This window comes from Dermacentor variabilis, chromosome 2, assembly GCF_050947875.1.
Source record: "Dermacentor variabilis isolate Ectoservices chromosome 2, ASM5094787v1, whole genome shotgun sequence".
Lineage (NCBI taxonomy): Eukaryota > Metazoa > Arthropoda > Arachnida > Ixodida > Ixodidae > Dermacentor > Dermacentor variabilis.
The window spans coordinates 199,139,558-199,165,160 of record NC_134569.1 but is presented as its reverse complement, the minus strand read 5'-3'; the positions used below and the strand labels follow the sequence as shown (position 1 = coordinate 199,165,160).

At 47.5% G+C, this 25,603-nt stretch overlaps 1 protein-coding gene across 2 annotated transcripts in view; it reads right to left on the bottom strand.

Annotated features, from left to right (window-relative positions):
• The window catches only part of Mct1 (Monocarboxylate transporter 1), a 183,410-nt gene that overhangs the window by 97,823 nt on the left and 59,984 nt on the right, over positions 1 to 25,603 (bottom strand). For both annotated transcript variants that reach the window (XM_075682529.1, XM_075682530.1), the window contains exon 2: positions 7,502 to 7,701. The gene's annotated coding sequence lies outside the window, so the exon portion shown is untranslated. The remainder of the gene's footprint in view (positions 1 to 7,501; positions 7,702 to 25,603) is intronic.

The following is a 25,603-nucleotide window of genomic DNA, read 5'->3' as shown; positions in this document are numbered from 1 at the left end:
ACGGACTCGCAAGAAGCGTGCAGAAGGTACAGCAGTGGACGCATATCCACTGCGGCCATCCGCATACTCAAGACGAGAAAAATAACCTTTTCGAGATGCTTCATTACGTGGACACCAGGTCATGAGACTGTGACAGGGAACCAGCGTGCCGACGCCAACGCCCGAGCATACGCCAACCGGGGGGCGCACCACGACGGGGAACCGGACACAGTCACCAGACGCTATGGAGCAATTTTAGAAAACCAAAGAGCCCTAAGGAGGATCTACCCCCCTCCCCACAAAGACCTTAGTAGAGAGCAGTCGGTTGCCTGGAGACAACTGCAGACTAATACCAGAGTCCTTCCATGTTTTTCTGGTCACGAAGCTCCGCCGTCACGCTATGGGAGAGGTTCATATGCTGCCCAAAGGTGCCGCGACGCGGTGCCACTGTGCCACAGAGGGCATCGTTCGCGTACCGTAATGCGTGCGCAGCATTGCGCAGTGCGAGGCGAGCTGACTTTCGGGTACGTTCTGTGCATGTGCTGTGCTATTTTTCGAGTGTTCGGCTGTTTGGTTGAAGTGGTGGGGTGGGACAACGATGCCGAACACGTGTTGCGTGCCTGGGTGCCGTTCCGGCTACAAGGGCACGACCGAAAAGGTGTCGTTGTTCTGTTTACCTAATAACAAGGAGCAGCGCGAGAAATGGAAGCGGGCCATACCGCGGCAGGAATGTGGCGGTTTTAATTTCGAATCGAAGTATACACGTGTGTGCGCGAAACACTTTGACGCCTCGGACATCGTCACTGCGTACAATTTCAACATCAACGGCGACGACGTGTCCCTGGAGCGTGAGAAGCCGACGCTGAACACATTTGCTTTATGCTTTGTTGCAACCTCAATTTGTGTTATACCAGGATAGAGTAGTTCACAGCAATAGCGCCCTTACCCCGACCATCTATGAAAGGTATAGCATTAGAATTCCTTTAAATGCAAGTGTTAAAATAGAATAATATGCATTGTTTTATTTTCCATTGTCCTTTAGTCTTGCCTAATGATGGGCTACAATTCTTCAATTGCACGTACTTTTAAGTCTATAAGCTGCTATGAGTAAGAAGGTTATTAGCACACTGTTAGCTACATTTGTATTGTGATTTGCTGAGCAAGTTTTGTCTGCATGTTTAAGTAACAGCTGAAGAAGTAGAAAGGTGGTATCTCTAACAAGCCATTTAAAAAAAAATTGCTGTATTTGTGATGTGGCTACTTGTGTTCGTTTGAGAGTTCTGTAGCCGTGTGTTATGAAATGCTTATGCTTTACACTTTCTTGTTTATAGAAACAATCGACTATGCATTCTGTACTTATTGCCATTCGTTTGCTGGTGTTTGTTTCCTGCCTCCCAATGCATACCTCTCACGTTTGATCTTATTTCTTTATGCGTATTATATCAGTGTCATGCTTTTAACAAACTTCTTGCATTGTGAATGGTGGACCATTTGTGACCGGACGCCTCCGTGCTATCTGTATTTCGCTCCGCTTATTTTACATGATAAATAAATGATCATGCTTGTATTTTGTTTTTGCACCAACACGTTTTATTTATTTTCTTAATCGAATTATAAAGTTTTTTTTTTTTCATTTTTCGACCATGATAAGAATATCAGGACCGGTGATTGCAACATTTTAACATATTGTAAATAGTTGCGAATTAAGAACCAAAATACCTAGTCTCGTCGTTTCTTCGTCGAAACCACGAGCAGTGAAGTGCTGTGCTTACTGACGCTTCTAAACGACTGCTTGCTAAGGCAATTGCCTAATTACAGCTAGTTTCAACTGTGCAGGTCCTAACACTTCAGGTTCGCCTTAATCCGTTGTTAAAAGCCGCACCGAAGGCATTTAGCAGGATGCATTGTTGGGCAAGTTGGTTCATTGTAATAGGAAACATTGGTTGCGCTTTCTAGACAATCACATCTAAGAAGACAGGACAGGTCTGTCTGTCTGTCCTGTCTTCTTACATGTGATTGTCTAGGAAGACATTTAGTAGCGAAGTTCGTCTTGCATTAATTCTACCTAAATCTTATTCAGAAATGACATCGCTTTGCAAGAAATCTTAAGCGCATGGAGGAGCTCAGTTCCCTTTTTTTTGTCATTAAGTATTCTACGGTAGCAGCCCTTTGCAATAGCAATTTCATTCTTTTGATCTCGTTATAAGATACTGCCCACAGAGTCCTTCTATGCCACAGTTTAACAGAAACTGAACAGCTGTGCTCGGCGAACAATCTGGCGCTATGCGCAACGGAGAATTGGCGCTTACTCCTCTGGTGATAAGTGGGACCACTGGCGTTTTGTTGCGAATGCGCGGTGTTTAATTTAAGGCAAATATTAAAAAGCGGAGCCCACCGAAGCGTTGAGGCGAACGGCGATGACGAACAAATCCGGACCGGGACCGCCCGGCCGTGTATAGCGGACGCACTTCGACGGGGGCGAAATGCAAAACACCCGTTTATTTAAATTTAGGTGCATTTTAAAGGATCCCAGGTGGTCAAAACTAATCCCGAGTCCCCCACTACGGCGTGCCTCATAATCGTATCGCGGTTCTGGCTCTTAAAATTCCAGGTCTTTCTTCTTTTTGGTCTGAGACCGCCGCAAGCTCCATGTTATGAGCGGCTTTTTTTTCGTCCCGTGCGCTCATATCATCGCAGAAGACACGCTCAGGCAGTAATTTAATTATATTCAATGTTAAAAATAGTTACGTGAAACTAAAGCGATCGTTGAGGAAGTTGAGAAAGCTAGAATACCGAGGCTGCCCCACACACAACCACAGCGGTAGCGGCGTTCGCATGCCCTCTCATGCACGGTTGCGCCTCTAGCGGCGGGCGCTGGCGCTATATGAAACTGAGGCGGCAGTTTCGTGACCAGAAAAAACATGGAAGGACTCTGCTAATACATACCCCAATCTGAGTCTGCTCAGCAAAATCTATCCGTCAACATACGACAATAAATGCCCGCTATGCGGTGAACACGCAACGCTTTACCACGTTACATGGGCCTGCCAAAAGCCAAAGGTAGCGCCAGTACACAAAACACCAACACCGGAGCAGTGGGAGGCTGCGCTATCCTGCTCGAAGCCTGAAGAACAGCTCAAGCTGATCGACAGAGCTAGCAAGATGGCAAAGGCCACTGGGGCCCTGGACTGAGGGCTCCACCTTCGCCGGTATACCTTCGTTGTGAAAATAAAGTTTTTCATTCCAGCCTCATATCGTGGACTGATCTCAGACTCAGCATAAAAGTGTGAGTCAGTATGTGCTCTTCGTCATGCGCCCTGGGATACATATATATATATATGAAGCCAACAAACAATGACACCAAGGACAACACAAGGGAAATTATTTGTACTTACTAACTGAATTAAAGAAATGATAAATTAATGGAAATGAAAGAGGACGAAAAAACAACTTGCTGGAGGTGGGGAACCATCCCACGCCTTCACATTACGCGTGCGATGGTCTACCAATTGAGCTGCCGCAGACGTCACGTGTACGTGATGTTTTTGGTGAAGGCTACTGGTCAATAAACCCACACATACCACGTGAAGGCATCAATGTTGTCGGATTCGAGACCTTCGTTATGTAATAAACAACAAGAAAGGAGGTTAACCATTGGGCCCGATTTTTATCAATCATATATCATAAGAAGCCAACAAACAAAGGCACCCAGTGATAACACAGAGGAAATTATTTGTACTTACTTACTAACTGAATTAAAGAAAGGATAAATTATTGCAAATGAAAGTGGACAAAAAAAAATTGGTGCCCTTCCAGCCTGTGAAGAAGGATGAGCAGCGAAACACTTTATATGGGCCCCTTAATGGTGAAGTGCACCTCCGCCGGGGGCCGGCGGGTTTTGCACTACCTTCGGGATCGGTCCACTATGGGAAGTGTGTAACGCCGCCTGTTTCAACTCTGCCGCGGGTCGGCCCGGCATCGCACTATCTTCGGGATCGGCCCACGTGTTGGGAGTGCTTAATTCCTGCTTCACCTCCACAGCGGGTCGGCCCGACATTGCACAATCTTCGGGATTTTGTGTCTATCCACGGACACGATCCTGGGTCAACTAGCCCTTAACAGCTTCGCTGTAAAACAACTTGCCGCAGGTGGGGAACCATACCTGGCATAGGACCGCTGGCACAACCGCCCGATGCCCTAATCATTAGAGCGATAGAACGATGATTGCTAGGCATAACGTTAAGAGACAGAAAGCGAGCGGTTTGGATAAGAGAGCAAACGGGTATAGACGATATTCTAATTGACATAAAGAGGAAAAAAATCGAGCTGGGCAGATCATGTGATGCGCCGGTTAGATAAGCGTGGGACCATTAGGGTTACAGAATGGGTACCAAGAGAAGGAAAACGCAACCGAGGACGACAAAAGACTAGGTGGAGCGATGAAATTAGGAAATTCGCGGCGCTAGTAGGAATCGGTTGGTGCAGGACAGGTGTAATTGGAGATCGCAGGGAGATCGCCTTCATCCTGCAGTGGATATAAAACATGATGATAATGATGATGCCTGGCTGGGCCTCTTGGCGTCCGAGGCGAGCTGCTTGCAGAATGGCATCGCATTGCGCGACATCGTTCACGGTCCGAAGGTTGAGACGGAGGATGATTTTATGATCGTCGATGGGCAGCTTGGGGTGGCGTAGGGCGGAGAGTTGGGGCGGCCGGGGCCGGTGCGCCGCCGGTGCTTGAGGCGTAGATGGCTGCTCACAGTTCTCGACTAGCGGCGGAATTCGGAGTAGTGGTGGGGCGGGAGTTCCGAGTCGAGCTTCGCTTGTCGTGTGCCAGCCGTTGGTAAAGGTATGTTCCGAGGGTAATATGTCTTCTGCCTCTACTACAATGGGTTCCATGCCACCTTCGAGGCGCCGACGCGCCGTATGGTCTTCGTGCGCAGCGGCGTCTCTTGCGGCTTTCGGCGTCGGCGGCTGCTGCTCCGTGAGGCTTAGCCTCGCAGCGTGGTGAGGAAAAGAGATGGACTTGCCTTTTGATGTGATGGTCCAAACCAGGAAAAGTTGGTATCGGCAGGTTCCAGAGGAGAAGCGGAGGCCGATGATGCCAAATTCAGATGGCTGGGATGAGTTGATCCGGTCGTAGAGGACAAAGTTTGTGGAGCACATGTGAAGCGCATCCGCTCTCCCCAAGTGACGCTAGCGTCCCGTCGTAGCGTGAGAGCCTGACGGGAAACCGTAACCGTTAACTCTTATCCACATGACGTCGTCTTTTACCGCGATAAGCCACCATGAAACGGTAAAACGGGTAGCCATTCCGTAATTCGGTGATTCCGTTACCCTCGCATCTGTTCACATGCGGTGGTGCTGTTGTCTTGCACTAAGCGGTGGCGAGGAAAGCGAGGTTGGTAGGGAGAGCTCCTGCCGCAGGTGTATACGCTTATGACATCGTTGTCGTCAAAGTTCAATGGGACGTAGTTTGACTCTCGTCTGACTCGCGCGTTGCTGTCTAGGCGGCAGTTTAGACCGCAGTAGTACAGCGGCGACGTCTCTGTTTAAGAGGCGGAAATTTGTAGGCACCGTTGGAATCCGAAGCAAACCCTTTGCTTCAGCTGGCCGATGCTCAGAAATCCGAAGCGTGCGGTGTTGCTACGAAGCAATGAACGAAAGCGTAATCAAAATGCCTCGTACAGAACTCGCTCATCGTCGGGGCTTGTTCCAGGGGTGCGTCGGGTGAGATTATGAGATGAAGGGGGCACGGGAAAAACATGTGAAAGGTTCGTAGAAGGGGTGTGATTATTGAGGTGCTAAACGGTACGTGAGGGAGAGACGGAGATGCGGAACGGTCGCCTAAGGGCTATGCTTGAGATGCGTCTTAGAAAAGTTATTTGCTTGGCCCAGTGCATGACCTCGGTGTTCCCACGAGTCTGTCACTTTCACTTCATGGCACGGCACTTCTGAGTGCCAAGCGTTGGCTCCTTCTTGCTACCTTTCCGCTAATCTAGGCACGAGCTAATTGATACGGTCACGGTCCTTTACGAGAAAACGTCATTTCAGCGATTCACATACACACATGTAGCCAAGGCAACGAGCACTTCAGATATCGTAAGTGCAGTCCGCAACAAATACACACTCGTTCATCTTAACTTCCTCTTCGTGTACGCGATGGGCTGAAAGTAAGGCTAAACTAGAGCGCGAACCGCGACATGCACGACGTGATTTACACCTCTGATTTCATAGCATTTACCCGTAGCGGGATCCTATCCTGTGAGAAGAGTCAATAAAATTGGTCGGGCGTAGCATTCGTACGGCATTTATTTGGCATTTCGTATGCGTCATCCATCGGCCTATCTTACCGAGCGATTTTCGCATAGCCTTTCGCTAACTATAAATATAGACATAGCGCCATTTCAAATATATCATAAAATAGTTTCTTTAAAACAAGTATAGACGGTATTGTTTAAAGGGACACTAAAGTGAAAAGTGATTTCTTCTGCATCAGTAAATTACCTTTCTACAACCCCAAAACTACCACTCTTACAGCGATAAGGCGTTTGGTAAGCCAGAAAAAGCGCAAGAACAAAATACGGGTGGCGACGCCTTCCCGCACCTGGAGGCTGTGATATCATGGATTTTTATGGCATCTTCTAGGGCCTACTAATTATATATAGTGGTACAGATTGACTACATTGTGTTCTAAAGGAACCAAATATTAAACATGGCAAGTTTCGGGAACCTTTACTAAGCCAACGCTGCCCAAATGGGAAAACATACTTTGGAATCCCTGACGTCAAGCTGACGTACCGGCGCTGGGGTTTCGGCGCGAAATTCAAATACTGATGCTTGGACCTTCATTTTCTCATCTAATAATCAAACTATCTTTTTGAAATGACTGCTGGCAGGGTTCTGAAACAATGCTTCATTAGTCTAAACTGATTTATTTTTTCGAATTAGTGTCCCTTTAAAGAACCAACCACTCGTCAATATATCTATAACATGCATTTTTGCACACGAGGCCTAACATCACGTGGCCTTGATGATACATTAAGACGACGTAGGTGGACAGATATAGCCCTGCGGGCTCCCAGACGATTTCCAGAAAGAAATCCAGTAACAATGCTGGCCCACGAAGCCCATTGAGCTCAAGGAACGCGAATATGTACGAACAACCCTGCGAAAGGCATAATATCGAGGCACTGGGGCGCGCCAATGATGCCACCTTGGTGCGAGCTGCTAGCAGCGCGAGTTGTTCGAAGACGCGAAACGCCTTTTTCTTGATTGCGGACGAAATAACGGTTCAACAAGCTTTGCGCTTTTGACCAGGTCTAAGTTGAGTGAATAAAACTGTAGCAGTAGCAACTGTGGTGTCTGGTTTGCTATTCCTAATTATATTTGCGCTAACATGGCTGCACCAATTACCAACAAGCATGTATATGAACCAGTTATTATACTTTTTTGTGTGGTTCTCTTGTCGGCCGCTATAAATGATTGGTTTATATGTTCAAACAGCGCCGCCACCGCTCACCGGCAAGTGGTGTACGATGCTAGGCCGTGTGTCAACGCAGTGGCCTGCGTTCCTTGTCGCGGCCGCGCCGTAGTAGTGTGGCCGTGCGCCGCCAGGCGGAGCGGGCGCCGGCAGCGATGCGGCCTGGGCTGGTGCTTGTGCTGCCGCCTCGAGCCGCCACGGCGAGGCTCGGCAGCGCTCAGGCCCCGGGGGCGCCCAGCCTGCAAAATACATCGAGGACAAAGAGACCGTGAGGCACAGGTCGATGAACGCCGAGGCACTCGGGCCACTACAAGGATTTGCGTAGAAACGATCGAAGTTGATTATAAGCGAAGCCTGTACTGTTTTGTACTATGCTTTGGTCGTCCCAGTGCTCTTGTCTACTTCACGCTCAGTCGTTCCTGTGCGGCTGTTGTACGACTGTACCTCGAAGTATACATACATACATACATACATACATACATACATACATACATACATACATACATACATACATACATACATACATGCATGCATGCATGCATGCATACATACATACATACATACATACATACATACATACAAACAAACAAACAAAGGCTATAAGGTACCCACGAAGTGGCTCACATAAACATTCTGCACTTAGCAGGTATGTCCCGCTCTGTTCTGCACAACAAAATATTTACTTCCAGCATAATATCTGAACATATAATGTCGGCTCATAAGCATCGCCAAAACTCATCGATCGGTTAATATAATAGCTAATTATATTTCACTATTTTTTATTTACTTTACTTTTTATTTTGCCATTTGGTACGTGCTACTGAGAATTTGCTTCTTCTTGGCCAATCCTCCAAAATGGGTAGTTCTTACTGTGACACAAGAGACACAGGATACCTGAATGTTGCTTCATATCGCGACGTACGTTGTTGTGCACACACCTGTCATCGCCAAAGCGCACGCATGGTCGTTAGATGTAAAGCGTTTAATTAAGAGCTTTACGTAAGCTTCGCTTTACGTAGATTCCAACATGCGCGCTGGATCGGCATATATTTAGAAGTTATTGCTGCGGGTCGTGACGCCGCAGCCAAGCGGCTCAAGGCTCGCACGAAACCCGGTGTAAACAAAGAAAGCTTCGGCGACAGATGAATCCATACTTCGGAGGCGAGCGTCTGCAGTAGCTGCACAGGCAGCGATCAGTTCTGCCAGAGGCTGCTTCTGGGCGCACCGGCACACGGAGCCCGCACTTTTCTCAAGTTTCAGTTTTGTTGTTTCATCACCAGTGGTTTACGTATCTAGGAGTGGTTATACAGAAGGAGGTACCACAGTTAGAAATTGCAGCGGGACGTCTTGTTCTTAGTTACACAAGGATGCAGCAATAGAATGGCGTCAGTCGCAATTAGAAGGTTAAAGAAAGCGATTGCACAAGTTATGCAATGTTTGCTTATTTAAACTGTCCTTACAAGCCCCGTATAGGGCATTGTGCTAACCACTACAACGTAACACAGAAACTGGCCCATTGACTGGAAAGCTTAGTACAAGATATTAGGACAGACGCAAGGAGCAGAAGAGGACGAACGCTGCCATATAATCAGTAAGCGCAGGATGCAGTAAAAAAAAAAAAAAAAGAGCAGAAAGAAGCACACACACACTCAAAAGTGAAAGTACAGTTTGCAAAGTAGCAATGAAATATCTGAGTAAATGCTAGTATGATGATAATGTTGGTGTAGCTTTTATAGCGAAGCTGTTTACCTATAGTCGATCGTGATTTTTAGGTTTATGCTGACAAAAAAAAAAAAAAAGACGTCAAACGGCAGCTGTAAAAGGGGTTTGTGTTTGAGTCTCCGCGTAACAGAATTATGTTTTCTCGTATATTCAAATTACAGTTCGATGCTATCATGTCTGCAGGCTGTGTGTAAATCGTACTTAGCGAATTTTTTGGCCAATCTTACTTTGAGAAATTCAGTTATTTCAATAACGCACTTGCGCTAGGTGGAGGGCCTACAAGAATGATAACATTTCCGTACACGTGCGCGCGCGCGTGACGCATGTCGCTTGTGGTAATGGCGCTTGCGTAACGTCTTCTAACGTCAGTTGGGGTGGTGGTACTTGTATAACGTCGGTTGTGCTTGTCTAACGTCGGCAACAGCTTCGCCGTACATCCGCTTTCACATGATGCAATGGAGGTCGATTTCTTTTATTTGAGCCGGCAAGCTATTCAGAATTTTGACACCAGCAAAACCGAGTTTGTTTCGCGTGGTTAGTGCGCGGTTTTGGAGTAAAATATTATTCGGCAAGGATGCTTACAGTGCATGCCTAAAGCTGAAGTTTACAGCTGCAACGCACTTACAGCGCTTCCTATGCTGAACGTCTCAACGGCCGTTGCTCGTCACTTGCCTGAGTGCTGGCAATCTGTTGCCGCTAGACATCGAGCCGCTGCCCGTGATCGATTACGAAACACGGTCGCAGCGCCGGGGAAGGGTAAGCACGCGCGTGTCGTCAATTACGAAACGTGGATATGGCGCCGTAAACATGTTTTATAATGCCACCAACTAACTCGCCCCGGCTTTCAGCAACAGAGCGTGATCAACAGAGCGCATGCAGCGTGTCTCAGTCGGTTTCCCTCGATGCCGTCTGGAACGCAGCTGCGGATCTGGGAGGGACCGAGAGTGGGCGGAGAAGTCGCTTCGTGTCTTCGGGGGCCGGCTGTCGCCATTGGCAGGCAGGGTATGCGCGGGCACGCATATGCTCGCGCTGTAGGGAAGGTTGACGGCCGATTCGCCGAGCTTGCTACCGCGAGAAATGTGAGTGGCGTAGCATTTCGTCGAGAGAAAAATCTGTCTCGCCAAACAGTTCTTACCTCACTTGTATCAGCATACAAACTAAGCGGTTTTCTAAACTACAAAGAGTGAACAAAAACATGTTACATGCATAATAGCAATAACCTTACTTAATGCTCGTCTCAAGGCCCAGACGCGACGCTCACAATCTTGTTTTTTTTTTCTTTTTTTGTAAGTTGGGCAGCGGTAGCCGACCTCAAACGTGGAACCGCCAGAACGTGACGTGAAAAGCAAAGATTGCACAGATTACCGGCTGAAACAAGCCGCACAAAGAAGCTGTCGCCTATTCGAGGGAGGCGTGCGCATTTAACTTCGTGAAGACTTCGTTGTAAAACGTCAGGATCGCTTGTACAGCAGAGTCGTCGCGTGTCTCACGATAACGCACGAGACACACGTGCTACGACGTGGCGCCCGACACGGCGCGCTGGGCAGCAACCCCCCCGCCTCCTGTAAGAGACCGTCGCGAGCTTGGAATATGCTGTTGCTATGGCTACGGGGGATCGTGTCAGACCATTTTACAAGCGGCAGCCTAGAGGATTTCCTTAGCTAGAGAGGGCAAGACATACAATCATGAGGTGCAGTAGTAGCGCGGTGAAACGGAAGTCCGAAGATTTTACATCGTTAACCTTTGCAGCTAATTACGATGTTGTTGTTGTTGTCGTCGTCGTCACAGTAGGCTGATGGCACACTAGACTAGAAGTCTCTTGGTGTCACTGGGATCAATGCTGTCAAGGTGAAACCGTCTATATACCGGATCGCGCTTGGAATTGTACGAAGTGTCTGTGTGCGTGAAAATCATCCTATCTGTCGTGCAACGCCTCGAAAAATACTGCTGTTTCGACTGTTGTAATTGCTTATGAATGTCTCAGAAGATTGTTCGATGCAATTGTCTGAACACGACTAGCCGTTTTTTTTTCTTATTCTTATTATTATTTTTTTTTATGGGACGTGTCTTTCGCGATTTATGCTTTGTGAGCTGGAGTTTATGTGCAACGTGGACGGCGCGATCGTATGTGCGGAAGTACCGATATTTTTTTTCCTTTTCACACTTTCGCCCTGAACACACTAAGCAACGACGTGCGTAGTCCGCCTACCCTTTTGTTTGGGTGACTCGAAGAGCCGTGGGCGGTGGCGATGCTTGGCCCGTTGCGAGCCGGACTGCTGTCAACGACGTTCGCGAGTGGCGTTAGTTCTCGGCGTGGCGGAAACCTCGGCCACAGCAGGCATCCGTTGGGTCTCGTTTCGCGGTTCGGTCAAGCCTGGTCGGTTGGCCGCCTTTTAAACATGACACGTACCCACTATGAGGGACTGGCCGCGGATGAGCCTTCGTTCTCTTCTTCTGGATTCAAATGTGGCTCATCTTTTTTTAATATGTCCGTAAATTGTTTATTAACGGAATTAAGAGAATGCACCCTTTACGTAGCGCAGGAAATGACAACAATTGTTCCAAGTATACCAAAAAAAATATGACGTGCAAGAAAGCCGCGTTTCCAGCGCAAGCATTCACTAACTTGAAAGAGAAAGCCTATACACAGGCCATCTAGTGCCAGAAACTGAAACTAGAAGCAAATTAACGAATGCGATCGTCATCTGTTCACACTGAAGGTACTTTTGCTCATGACGACTGTACTCGTCACCGGTACAGAAAGGGTACTTAAGCTATGAGTATTTGTTAATGTATACGGTTATTATCCTTTTAAAACCTTATGTTTATTTACAAATTTCCTATTTAGTTTTCTTCTTCAAGGTTCAACCAAGAGTTCCTTGACCTGAACGCTGCGTACATACGTGGCCGTACGAAATAGTTCATTCTGATGTTATGATCATCGTCGCCGTCGTTGTGATCACATTGTTATTATCGTCTGTCCGTAACAGCTAAAAGTTGATTCACACTGAGGAAAGGGAGAAAAAATGTGGCACACACTGCCTTTACGAAAGTAGGACGGAAGCGGAAAGAACAAGGTGCGAAAAGTTTTAATGAGCGAGGACAATCAAGTTCATATAGTGCTGCCCCCTAGCGGGCTGAGCGGCCGCTTGGTTTGCACGGCGTCACTCTGAAGGGAACCTCCCGCACGTCTCCATTATTGCAGTGCCGAGTGAAAAATGTGCCTCATCAGATGCGCTATATATGCAGAGACCTCAAGGACGCACAGAGGTCGACCAACTCGCGCTTATGAAGATTAATCCGCTACACAAGGGGACAAAAGCATAATAGAACAATTTCGCAGCGAGCGGGGCGTGTCGGGAGGAACTCGTCTTTGGGACACTAGCGCTTTGTGTTGTCTGGCCTTGCGCCCGTGTTTAAAGGTCACGAACAACGCGTACAAGTGAATTTCCTTCTTTTTATTGTGATAACAATTATATGGAAACTCCAAGCGCATTTCCACTGTCGGCGTCGCCGTGAGGTTTCCTGTAAATCCAAGGAGTGAAAGCTTGCGAGGGTGAGCCGGCGAACGCGAGGAAGGCAGAGCGGAAGCGCGCCCTCTTCTGTCGCGCGCGAAGCACGGAGGTGAAGCGAGGGGTGCGGGGGCGTTTTTCTTCGACGGCTGCTGCTTACGGCGTGGCCGTGCGGGCGCCGTATCTTGAAAGCGATCTGCGACGTGGCCAAAGTGCGCGCCCGCGCGGGCCTCACCTTCAAAGCGACTTGAGATATTTGCCGAGTACGCGTAGTGCCGGTAGCTTCGTGTGCATTGTACATTCGACGTTTCGTTCACGTTCAAGCAATAGATGCATGAAGGTCAATTCTCTCGCTGCTGTTGCCGCGATTTTTCACTCCAGTGCTTTGACATCGAGTTTCCGCGGTCATCGAGCGAGATGCGTTCATGTTTGCCTGTGAGCGCGGCACACCGTGCTTGTTAATTTCGTTAGTAAGCGAATGTTTACCAGTTAATACGGCCGATAAAACGACTGTGCTTACTTCGTGTAACTATCTACTAATTTGCTATCGTAATCGGTGCTTCGCCTTTCTGGTGAAACTGCGACTTTTTTACTTCTCGATGCCAATCGCGGAATATAATATAGGTGGACCTGTCACATGGGGAGCCATGTGTGTCAGACGAAGACAACATTTCTTCTTCTTGTTACCCTGCATGCCAACCAAGCGTTTAATGTATAAGAAACTAATGCGGTGACAGAGATGTGGAAGGGGGAGGGGGTACGCAACCTTCTAAAACTTTGAGGCCTGCATAATGCACTTTCTCCTTTTAGTAAAGCAATGAAGGGGGCTAGTTGGTGAACGTTCATGGTTATATTGCGCTCAGTTTTACAAACACGATATTAAGGAAGGACAGGACGTGGACGGACGAAGCGCAAACTACCAACTGTTTGATACTGTTAAAGAACGCGCTTATATACAAGGAGATATGGTGCGGGGGGGGGGGGGGGGCTACATATAAAAAGATATGACAAGGTGACGACATGTGATTATAGTTTGGGTCAGGCATACATCCTTCACATGCACCCGTTCGCCCTGGCAAACTCGACCTCAGCTTTGATAAGCGCGATGGACGGAGTGCTTACGCACGTCTCTTTTTCTTTAGCTATCGCAAGCGCCTCCCATATTTCTCGCTCCGTTTTTGTTTTTGATGTTCCGATGACTGTGGTGCTTTCTATTAGCGGGGAGCATTTGCACTGTTTGCAATGTGCGGCCAAGTTGCTAGGTGCTGTCAGAAGCTGGCACGTGTATTTGTGCTCCCGTAACCTATCGTTTAGACAACGTCCAGTTTGCCCAATGTATACTTTCCCGCAGTCTAGTGGGATTTGGTAAACAACTGAAGTAGCGCATTCCACGTACTTTTTTGCGTGCTTAGTCTGACAGACCGTAGCACTAGGGTTGGCCTCTTTGGATCCTGCGTTCACCTTCTTGCACATGCCTTTTAGTTTTTGCGGGGCGGAGAACAGAACTTGAACGTCATGGCGTTGGGCTGTCTTTTTTATCCGATGTGACAAGCCATGGATGTAAGGCAACACCACGCGTTTTTTCAATTTTTTCTGTGTTTTCTGCCTTTTCCTGTTGGCTCTGATTTCGGGCAACAAGTTTTCACAGATTTGCACCACCATGCTGTTCGGGTACTCACTGTTTCTCAAGCGGCTTACTTGCAGGTCGATGCTCTCCCTCACAGCATGGTGGCATGATTTTTCAATTGCTTGACTGATGAAAGCCTTGGCGATGCCTCTTTTAATGATTTTAGAATGGCAAGAGTCGTACCTCAGGATTTCCTTTTCTCCTCTAGTTTTGTAGCACCAGCACATGTGGGAGCCTCTGATCCTAATGTTTATATCAAGGTACTGCAATCGACCTTCGGTAGGAGTCTCGTACGTGAACTCTAAACCTTCATGTGCTTTTTTGAACATGCTGATGACAGTTTCTACGCTACATGGATCGGTTTGGTTTTCTTTCATGCACACCCAATAATCGTCAACATATCTGAAACAGGTAGTTATGTTCGTTTCTCCAAACAAGTCGGCAAGTTTCCTGTCTCCCACACTCAAAAATAAGTCGGAAAGCACGGGAGCTATACAAGAACCAATGGCGATTCCATCCTTCTGCTCATACACACTGTCACCATATTCGATAAACGCACCATGTAGATACAGTTTTAACAAGTTCACAAAACTAGAAATACTGCACTTGCACACGTCCTGAAATTTGGTGTAGCCCAACGTGTCGATGGCTTCTTCTACTGCTTGTACCACCGCTTGCCTCGGGACACTGTAGAACAGGTCCTTCACGTCGATTGAAAAACAAGATGTCGGCGGGCTACTCTTTAGTGTTGCAATAGCTTCGTCAGAGTTGCGGATCAAGAACGGGTCGTCGAAAGGTAAAGAGTTCAAGCAGGCCTGAAGGTAGTCAGCGATGCATCTTTGCCATGTTCCGCGATCTTCAATAATCGTCCTAAAAGGGATTCCCGCCCAAGAAGCGATCCGTAAGAATTTCGCAATAAGCAACATTACGTGCAAAGCAATTGCAAAACTGAAAAATGAAGCAGGTAGAACATGTGAAAGCATGGGCTTGACAAGATTGGCAAAGCGCGTGAAAGAGAGCAAAGAACTCACTCTGAAGCCATGTTTCACGGTAAAAACCCACAAAGTCGGGCGTAGGTGTCGGCGTCCGAGAAAATCATCCCGAACCACGCATACCGAACCACACAGCCCTGCACGTGGCGCATAGGCATCGATGAATTAATTGAATTTCTCAAATTAGAATCTGACAGAAAATTTGTAAAGTACAACTCACACGCAACTCCCAGACATGATAGCATTGGTCCGTAATTTGAATATACGAGAAAACGTAATCCCGTTATGCGGAAACTCAAGCACAAACCCTTTTTCCAGCTGCCGTTTGTGGTCTGTCTTAGCAGGAGTGGCGCGGCCCGCTCGGTTCCTTGAAACACCATAAAAATAAAAGGTAGAAAACCCAGAAATATCGCCTTCGTGCATAGCGTTCGCCGCCAGCGTTTCCAGGAAAATACGGTTACATAAGGTGCAGCTGCCGGGAATCATGAGAAGCGCGGGCAGGGATTTTTGAATGCTATCGCGCTGCACTCTTAAAGGCGCAAGCTTAAGCGTCTTCCAAACGTTTTTACAGGAATACTTGTGATGGCCGAGTGACACATCTGAAACAGTATGTGTGAGATGGCCCTTAATGTTTTTCAGACGGCTGTCCTTGCTCATAGAATATCCGCGCTGATTCGGTGGTTATGCCGGTCACGAGGTCTCAGGCACGACTCCCAGCCACGACGGCCGGCTTTGCGTTCGTGGGGAAGGAAAGAACTCCCGTGTGCCGGGCTTTTATGTTCGCATAAACGAACCCCAGGTGGTGCGAATTTCTCTGAAGCCTCCCGCACTTACCTACGATACTTTGACAAGATAATCATAACGAACCACTCAATCAATAAGTCAATCTTTGGTTGTGACCGCGTCCATTTCGCTTATAACTTCTAAGTAAAAGTAAAAGCTTATATTCCATGTATAATTCAAATTAAAGATCACCTGGTATTTGGAATGATAGCCAGCCATACGAAAACCAGTGTGTAAAAAAAATTTTGTAGGACATGAGGGAGCACTTTTCCAGAAAACCGGCCATGTCACGACCCTAATTTTTGTGTTCTTTCCGTTTCTTTTTTTTTCATTCTTTTGTATATAGCAGCTACTTTATTCAGATGGTGTGCAATATTTATCAAACTCTAATGTATGTATAAGAGCAGAGTGCCAAACAATGCAGGGCCTTCCTAACTTGTTTTTGCCTGCTTCAGCATAAAGCTTTCAGCTGCCTTGTGCAGCCATAGAATGAAGTACTAAGCTCCTTTCTTCTTTGTTAAGACGCATCAGTTCATAGACTACGCTGTTAAGCACGCTCCTGTTCCTCTAAAGCGTCCGCAGCTGCTGCTGCATTCTTGAACGCAGTCGCCGGTGTTTGCTCAAGGGCTTAATAAACTTCCCGGAGATTGCTGGGCCGGCAATGCCGATTAACCCTCCGCAGGGGCGCCCCGGATTATCCTCGGCGCCTAAGGCGCAACTTGCGAGGTCAACGCCAAGCCGGATTAGCCGAGCCCGCCACAGCGATCAAGCGCCGGCGGCTACGTTCGTGCAACTTGGTCTGAGTCTGGCGCCTTACGGTGGGACAGTGTGACGGGCAATATGAAGAATTGTTTACGAGCAAAGGCACAAAGCTCGTTGTGGGCTGGTGGAGTTTTGGCATCAAGTTAAGCACTACGAATGGGAGAGGAGAATAGCCAAGAACGTGAGAGAGTGATGAAGGAGTGCAGTAAGGACCGAAAGGAAACATGCATATGCAGAAGCACATAACACGGTGGCTCTTTATAACGACCCACACGTGTCAGAAGCAAAGCACGTGCTCGGCTCAATGCTTAGATCTTCGACCGAGAGAAACACGTGGTCACTCTCCAGCTCAACAGCCACTATTAAGCGATGCCTCCTACTTTCACATAAAAAAAAAAAAAAACTAACGCGGCTTTTCGCCGAATCTGTACAATACGATGGCCTACTATGGCTTTTTTCACTGAAATCATTGCGATTGCTTCTGCTAGATATCTGCGGTCTACGTCTTCCTTCCTATAACTGTCTTCCTACTCGAAGCTGAAATCCGCTGTCACACCACGGCGCGACGCAGCTTTTTGGGCGCGACACCAACGTCGCAGCGATCGGGTAACAAGTCGCTGTTATAGCTTTCGACACCGGAGCGAAACGACGCCCCGGGTGTCAACACAATCGGCGACACGAGGTCATTGCAGCGGGACAGGCTTCGATGCGCACCAATGGAAACAAAACTGTTTCGGCCGACACAACCTGTTTCAGGCACATGTTACGCTTTTCAAATGAAATTAGCAATCTTTGGAAACCCTACTCAGTTTGCCATACGTCTCTAACGTGATCCTGGCTTTCTGCTAGCTTGCGCCGCTGAATCTGTGCTGGCTGCTGTCTCGCCAGGCAGACAACACGGGGCACTGGGTCCATTCCCGGCCATTCTCGGCCATTTTCCCAGAATGGATGTGCGAAGGCAACACCACCTTGACTCTAGGTGGCGTTGGCGAAGGGGACACTAGGGGGTATGTAGCCTTCAATATAAGGGGTGATCATGTTTTAGGGATATTTTTTTTTACAAATCGCCCGTTGCAGATAGCATATTTCTAGACCTAGAGCTGGATTATTCAGAGAGGTGGACATTATTTGGACGAGAAATCGAAATAAATGTTGAAGTAACTAGAAAAAGCTTCATTAATTAACTTTCTAATAATTTACTTTACGGCTCATGTGGCAATTTACGAATAGTAGCCAGTAAGCTTACAGAGCGTATCCCCTTGGAATTAATTTCTATAATGACACCAGTTTGATATATGCGCGATGAAGCTCGGCGTGAAAGCACACTGTCGTTTCACTTACATTTTTTTAATGAAGCGTTGTTTTACGCGATGAAGCAGAAAATTAACTGGAACGTCCATGTATTTCGCGCCAAATCTTGGAATTAATATGTGGAAACTTCTTTCTTACAACCTGACCGGCTACAATCCGTAAATTGCAATATGTGCCATAAAGTAATTAATTAAGAAGGTAATCAGCTGAATATGTGTTTTGATTTCTCGTGCTGGTAAAATCAGCCTCTTCAAATAATACAGGTGACGGACAAGGACTATACTATCACAGGTAATTTTTAAACATTCCGTAAAACTTTAAAGAAAGCTGAACGGAAGCTTGAACATTTGACACTTGGAATTCCAAGAATTGACGACTTTTGGGTTGCGGTTACTACACGAGAGTAAACCACACCCTAAAAACTCTAAAGACGTCGGTCAAACAAATCGCAAGAATTATAGGAAGAGTTACGCGGAACGGAAGAGGACTACGCGAATCAGACGCACTCTGACCAGTTCAAGGTTGTTGCAATAAGCAGTATTGCCCACAGCCGCCCGCATCAAGAACTTAACCGCAAAGAGACGGAACAGGCAAACATCCTAATACGCACGACGTATTAGACCGCCCTGGGTCTACCGCTGGGGATATCCACGAAAAGACTCGATGCTCTCCGGGTGTACAACACCTTCGAAGAACACAAAGCAATCAATGATTGTGGTTACACAACGAGGAAGCCTAAATATGCCTGAGCTGGGCAGGAGGGTCCTAGAGGACCCGAGATGCCCGATCCACGCACAATACTGCAGTTGCGATCTGGTAGACATACCGAGGAAGATGCGAGATAAACTCAAGATCTCCCCATATCCCTCTGAAAACAAACCCGAAATTTCATGCGGGCAGGCTTAAATCCGAGCCCAAAAATTAAAGCAACCTTTTCGGCAAACCCTGCTACTACGTACACAGACGCAACAGGCGACATTAGGAGACACGTTATCGTGGCTGCTTCGAACCGAATGGTGGCTGCTTCGAACCCAACAACCGTGTCAGCAGCTTTGGCCCACACGGACTGCAGTGCGCCAGCACAGCTGAGGCGGTTGTCATGGCGATGAAGACACGGGAGGGAAAAGACAGGCTCGTCTGCGTCCTCACGGACTCCCAGGCGGACTGCCGACTCTTCCTCCACGGGAGAAATCCCAGGATCACCCTTAACATCTCGGGCGATCGACCAAGACAAGAACGTCACTTTGTTTGACGTCCGGGGCTTGTTGGTGTCGCCGGTAACACAGGGGCAGGCACTCTTGATCGCGAGACTTCAATCCGAGCGAGGAAGGACACCCCAATCGAAAACAACAAGGGAAATCCGGTGTGCGATGTCTTGCAACATCAGCGTCTTTCACACATAGAACTTGCCACGCCAAAGCCGCAACTAACTGTGGAGGAGGTTCGGCTATACAGAAAAGTCCAGACTAACACCTACCCACACCTGGGACGGTGGCATGCCATCTGGACGACGAGATATGCCAACCAATGCCCCTGGCATGGGGGAGGCCATCTTTGCCCCATGTGACACGAGATTGCAAATAACGACCCCAATATTCAAATTCACATCAGTTAGCCCAAAATTCTTTTGGGTAGCCTTGGGCGTAGCCATCCTCGCGCGGACTCACCTGAAGGCTCAATTGAGTCTCCTTGACCAGACCTGTTGTGTGGCAGTGGCCACTGGAGTCCTGGACTCAGAGGACCCAACCTCCGGCCTCCATTATCCCATTAATGTTTTCACCGACAAAGTTATTTATTTATTTATCTCTCTCTTTCTCTCTCTCTCTTGTAGAAATAAAGTCTCAAAGCAATCGCAGTATCGTCAGCACAGGATTCCTGAAGAAATGTTTGTTACTACGTAGGACGCACCGTCGACATCTCACGAAAGAGCAGGTTCTACGCCATGGCGAGGCTAACGTTTGAGAACATTGGTGACAACGAAACGAAAAAGAAAAGGCACCCTTAACCATTTGACACACCATATGCTATCTTGAAGTGCTTCTTCGCTGTTCTGCTAAGACTTTGGAGCAGCACTATACAGTCCTTCGTGTACAACGGAAACACTCACAGCCTACTTCCGAGTGTTCGGCTGGATCCACGCGCTCTGCTTAGTTCATAATAATCATCATCATCATTTAGGGTACTTAGTTAAATACCCTAAAAGCCCATCTGGGCATTGCATATTGAGGTTGCAATAAATCGAGGATAATTACGGCACACATTCGAACATACAATGCATGTTAAAATAAAACAAGTACAGAAAAAAAAAGTTAACGGCAGTATATACTACTCAGTCCTAATCTAAAACAAAACCGTGTGCACAAAGCACATCATAATATGGTTAACAAAACGAAAGTAAAGCGCAAGAACGCGCTGACGCCGAGTTCCTTTTTTTTCTTTTCATTTTCATTTTTTGTTAACTTTGTTCTTCTCTTTCGATATATGTTGTTTTTCTTACCCCCCTGACGCAATAGTCCAGTTGGAGCCTGTGAGGTATGTGTATAAATAAAAAAAGAATTATACGCGCGCAGATCAAGAACAAGTTTAAGCGTTACTAGAAATTGTGTAATGTGTTCCAGGGATGTATTGCAAGAATGAGTGACTCAAGAAGTTAGTGCGCGCAAGAACGGGTTGCACTCATAACCGATGATCCATGCGCGGGAAAATATCATGTCTGTTACAGCCTGTTCGGGTGTAGGTTCTGTGCATGTGTACCAATGGGTCATCTCGTGCATCTCTTTTGCATAACGTTGTAGCTTGCGAATGCGTAAAGCGCGGCAAACATCTCCGGCATCCATTGAAGAACGCATTTCTCAGTCTATTGGCTATGGCGGCTTAGGGCCGAAGGGGCCAGTGTAAATAACGATGCGCGCGGTGTGCTTAAGCGTTCTAACAAGAATAATGAGAGGCTGAGATGAGACGCTGAATTATTATACTGTCGTAAATCACTATTTGAAATGCTTACCCGGATTTGTCCGGCCATAACAGGGCTGAATAATTGAGAAAATGAAAGGCAAGCCTCATCTTTCTTAATTATTCGCTAAAGCCCCGAAGACAATGACGTCTGCCTGACGTCGCAAATTGCAAATACTTTCTTTGTTTTTCGTATCTGTATCGTTCTTGAGTATAAGAGGTCCCCGAATGTTTCCAGGTTTATTAAATCTCCATGAATCGAATATTGACCTTACATTACAAGCCAAGAAACTCAAACACAATTATGAATCATTTCTTCTCACTACTAACCTCATAGCCGATCCATAAATGTTGTCAAATTATGTTTGTATATCTTGAGATGATTTTTTTGCTGGTAAACGCGAAAATTTAAACAAAATTGTTAGATTCCTTTTCAATTTATCATTTTTAAATGTATAATGTATTGTACAGCGCGTTGAATACACATGTATAAACAAATACGTATGTGATCCGATGTAGAGGAGCAGAGGCATTGTACTTGATGAAGTGTATATTGAGTCGTGTGAACTGCTGCAGACTGTCTTCTTGATCAGGGGGCTAAGACCTCGTCAGGCTTTCTCGCCTTTAGTCTTTGCCTTCCGCACTGAAATTTTGTATTCTTCCTGCGAAATTAACATGTTTTATTTATTTATTTATTTATTTATTTATTTATTTATTTATTTATTTATTTATTTGTTGTTGCCTTATTTGTAATGCAATCCTTCAGCTCATAGGCGGCGAGTACGGATCGGAGACCGCGCGATCTAATGATCACGTGTTCCTCGGTGCAGATGTCACGCAGGGGTTCTACGCGAGCCGGATCAAAAAGCCCGACATTCGCTGCGCGAGGAAAGCTGCAGTATCAGTGAAACAGGAAGCGCGTAACGCCTCGTTTAACTTCGCAGCATCACATAATGTGCGCGTATATCCATGCCACGCAAGCTTCTTGTCGCTTGGAAGTGTGTCGCCAGCACTCGTGCAAATACTGATTCAGAAAAATGCGCGAAAAGCGAAGTCCACTCGCAGCATTGGCAAAGCGTTTGTTCGTCGACCTATTCTGTCTGAGGACGACGTGCCCGTAGTTGCAGTATAGGATATCGCCTTTACAGTTATAATGCCTGAACCAGCTGCGCTAAAGTGCACGCCGGTCCCCGAACACCTATTGCGAGAAGTCGCTCGCGCTGGAAAATATCGCCGCGTTCGGCAGGCATCCGCACCGCAATGCGTGTCTCCGCCGGGACGCGGGATGCGCAGGCTCGCTTCCCGCCGATCAGCAGTGTGCAACGGGGAAGCCCCCCTTCCCGGCCAGTGCTCAGTGGCACGCCGGGGTTCTGGATCGATAGCGGCGCGCCGCGACGCACCCCCATCCTTGACCCAGATCGAGGGGGGCCGCCAAGGGCGCCGTCAGAAAGCCTACCTGGCCAGAACGACGGGAAACGTGGCCTGGCTGCTTTTTAAGAACGGCCACGCTCAATGTTCACGGGAAGTGTAGTAGCGTGTTTCGACCGCAGCTAGGCGGATAACACGCGTAACGTTCACGTAGGTCGATACTTGGACTCGTTGCGGGGGCAATCATTCACTGTGTCACTTGGAATACTCAGCCATAGCAGGCAGAGGAAACGGGGCAAAGCGCCGGCTGCCAAAAAATGCCTGTATTCCCAGTTGATTCCAAAGTGCCAGAAAAAAAGTAAAAAAAAAAGATATTCCCGCAAATATAGGCAGTATAATGTTGCTTTTTGCAGAAATGCAGTAAATGCATACAATGTTTAATAACAAATAATTTCATTCCCAAAATATTTGATATCGAGAGGGCGCGCTGTAAGCCAAGACTTTATTGAATGGAGGATAAAACCTTTTGCACCGGATGGAAAAAAAGATAGCAAAAAAGACGTTGGCAGCCAAGAACAGAACAAATGGAAGCACGAGTAGACAACCTGGAGTCATCAAAAGATACAGTGCAAAAGGTTAAAAAAATTGGTTGACCCTCTTCCAGAGAAACTGGTCGTAACAGGAAAATACCCACCGTGGTTGCTCAGTGGCCATGGTGTTAGGCTGCTGAGCACGAGGTCGCGGGATCGAATCCCGGCCACGGCGGCCGCATTTCGATGGGGGCGAAATGCGAAAGCACCCGTGTACTTAGATTCAGGTGCACGTTAAAGAACCCCAGGTGGTCGAAATTTCCGGAGTCCTCCACTACGGCGTGCCTCATAATCAGAAAGTGGTTCTGGCACGTAAAACCCCATAATTTTTTTAACAGGAAAATGAAACTCGTATTCTAAGAAGCAGTGGCGGCGTTGTTACACATTCACAAATACGATATAAATGTGCAGTCCTTTAATAATACAGTTTCGGTCAAAGGGCGAAGCAATGACAGCAAAAGCAAGCGTGCGAGGCCTGTGCCGCTGCACAGCGTAAACATCACTCCTGAGGTTACCAGGCGTCATACGATGTGACAGTGAGTGCGTATGTAGCGAAATTGCAACGAAATATCTCCGCCAGAATTGCGCGCATGCGCTTATACAGGAGCAGACGTGCGAAAACGGCGTGAGCCACCGCGGCGCCACCGTTCGGTGACGGTTGTCGGGGATCGGCTTCGCTAAATCTGCCAGGATTGCGCCAGTAGCGCCGTCGCCTGTAGACGCCGAGTGAGTGACTTCCAAGCACTACTGGATTTACTACCCCTAAATGTGTCCAGGCTGCCGGTATTGTTCACTACAGACTTATTCAGTGATATCGCAAATTATAGTTAAAGGTGCTACAAATATATGGGACATATCGCTGGCGCCCGGAAAGGAACGCTTTCGTGTTAAAGGCTCATTGAAATTTACAAATACGGGTAGAATTAAATCGAGATAGAACATTTCTACGACAGCACAAGAAAGACAGTGGTTTGCTGTTTGAGGCGCTAGCTGGCTGCCCGAAGAAACAAACATACCGGAACAAATCTTCGCAGCAGGATGAGGTAGGTATCTGCTTCCCCCAAAATGCGGAGACAACTGAGCACATCGTAATGTAACGACAAGATATTCACTCAGCAACAACTATAGGGAACATCCACCTTCGAGAAGCGCTGGGATTCCGAGTGGATTTAAGCAGCGACTGGTAAGTGGTTGAGATAAGCAAGATACGTTTAGAATATTGGTAGGGAAAGAAAGCAGGAAGGATATGGAGCCAGGGTCCACACAGGCATAAGTAACTATTCAACATTGAGAGTAGCATGAGCAGAAACAATATAAAGCAGAGATTCTAGCATTCGCATTCTAGCAAAATGCTAGAATGTAACAGATGTAGTAAAACAAGATTAGCTCAAGCGGACTAGGTAAGTATTTTGTGGCCGCCCCGTTCCAATCTGGATGCTATTAGAAATCATCACCTTCATCTTTTTTTTTAACTGCACAAACTGCTGACACAGCTGAAAGGCCTCATGTCGCTGGTAAGTGTAACTATCCTGGCAAAAAAAAATCAGTCCTTTTGTTCTGATTCTTCTAAAGTAGTTGCCGCTTCAAGCTACAGCGCCACACTGAAAGCAATTCCTACCTTATTACGGCGTGAGCGACCGCGCCACGCAGGAATTACGTGCGCCGTAGGCTCAGCGTGGTAGACGCGTTAAGCTGAAATCAGCAACGAGTTTCTCTTGGTTGCTTCAGGCATTTTATTACGATAACAATTATATGAATACTTGAGGCGCATTTCTGCCATCAGCGTCACCGTGATGTTTCCTATAAAATGTAAAGGCGATAACATCATCGCGCGCAAGGCACTGGAGGAGGGAAGGGAGAGTGGAGCGTTCTATTCCGGCGGCTGCTGCGTACGGCGCGGTCGCGCACGGCTGCACGAGCCCTATTAAAGCGAGAGCTTTACTGGCCGCGAACTTGCGATTTCGCCGTGGCGGTGCTCCGAGGAGTCACATGACGTCACAACGCGCGCCTCGCCGCGGATATTTTTCTCTCTCTCGCTCCCTAGTCCCTACTGCGCATGCGCCACTAGTAGCACTGAGCAACAGAGGTTCCGCCGCTGCGCAGCGCCGCGCCTTTCCTCCACCGCCGTTTGGTATGACGTCACACCGCATTCCTCGTCGTTGCGCTCGCCTCCGTTCACTTCGCCAGCTGCGTCGCATGTCTGCTAACATGTCGGTGGACTGAAAAGGAGAGCTCGCGTGCGCCGCAATCACAGTTGAGGCGGCAGTATGGACGGCGACAATTCTGATAATCAGGAGGAGGCCTGGAATCGACATCGGAACGAGATGAAGAGCAAACGAGTCGCCCAGGAAACAGACGAACAGCGCGCCGAACGACTGGCTAAACGCCGCAATATAGCTAGACAACCAGACTAACCTGGACTTGCAATCAAGGTTAACCAAGGCTAACCATGCTATGCCTTAGCTTTCGCTACGTATATCCTGGCATAGCCGAGCTAAGCCACTGCCAATCGTTTTTGAGGC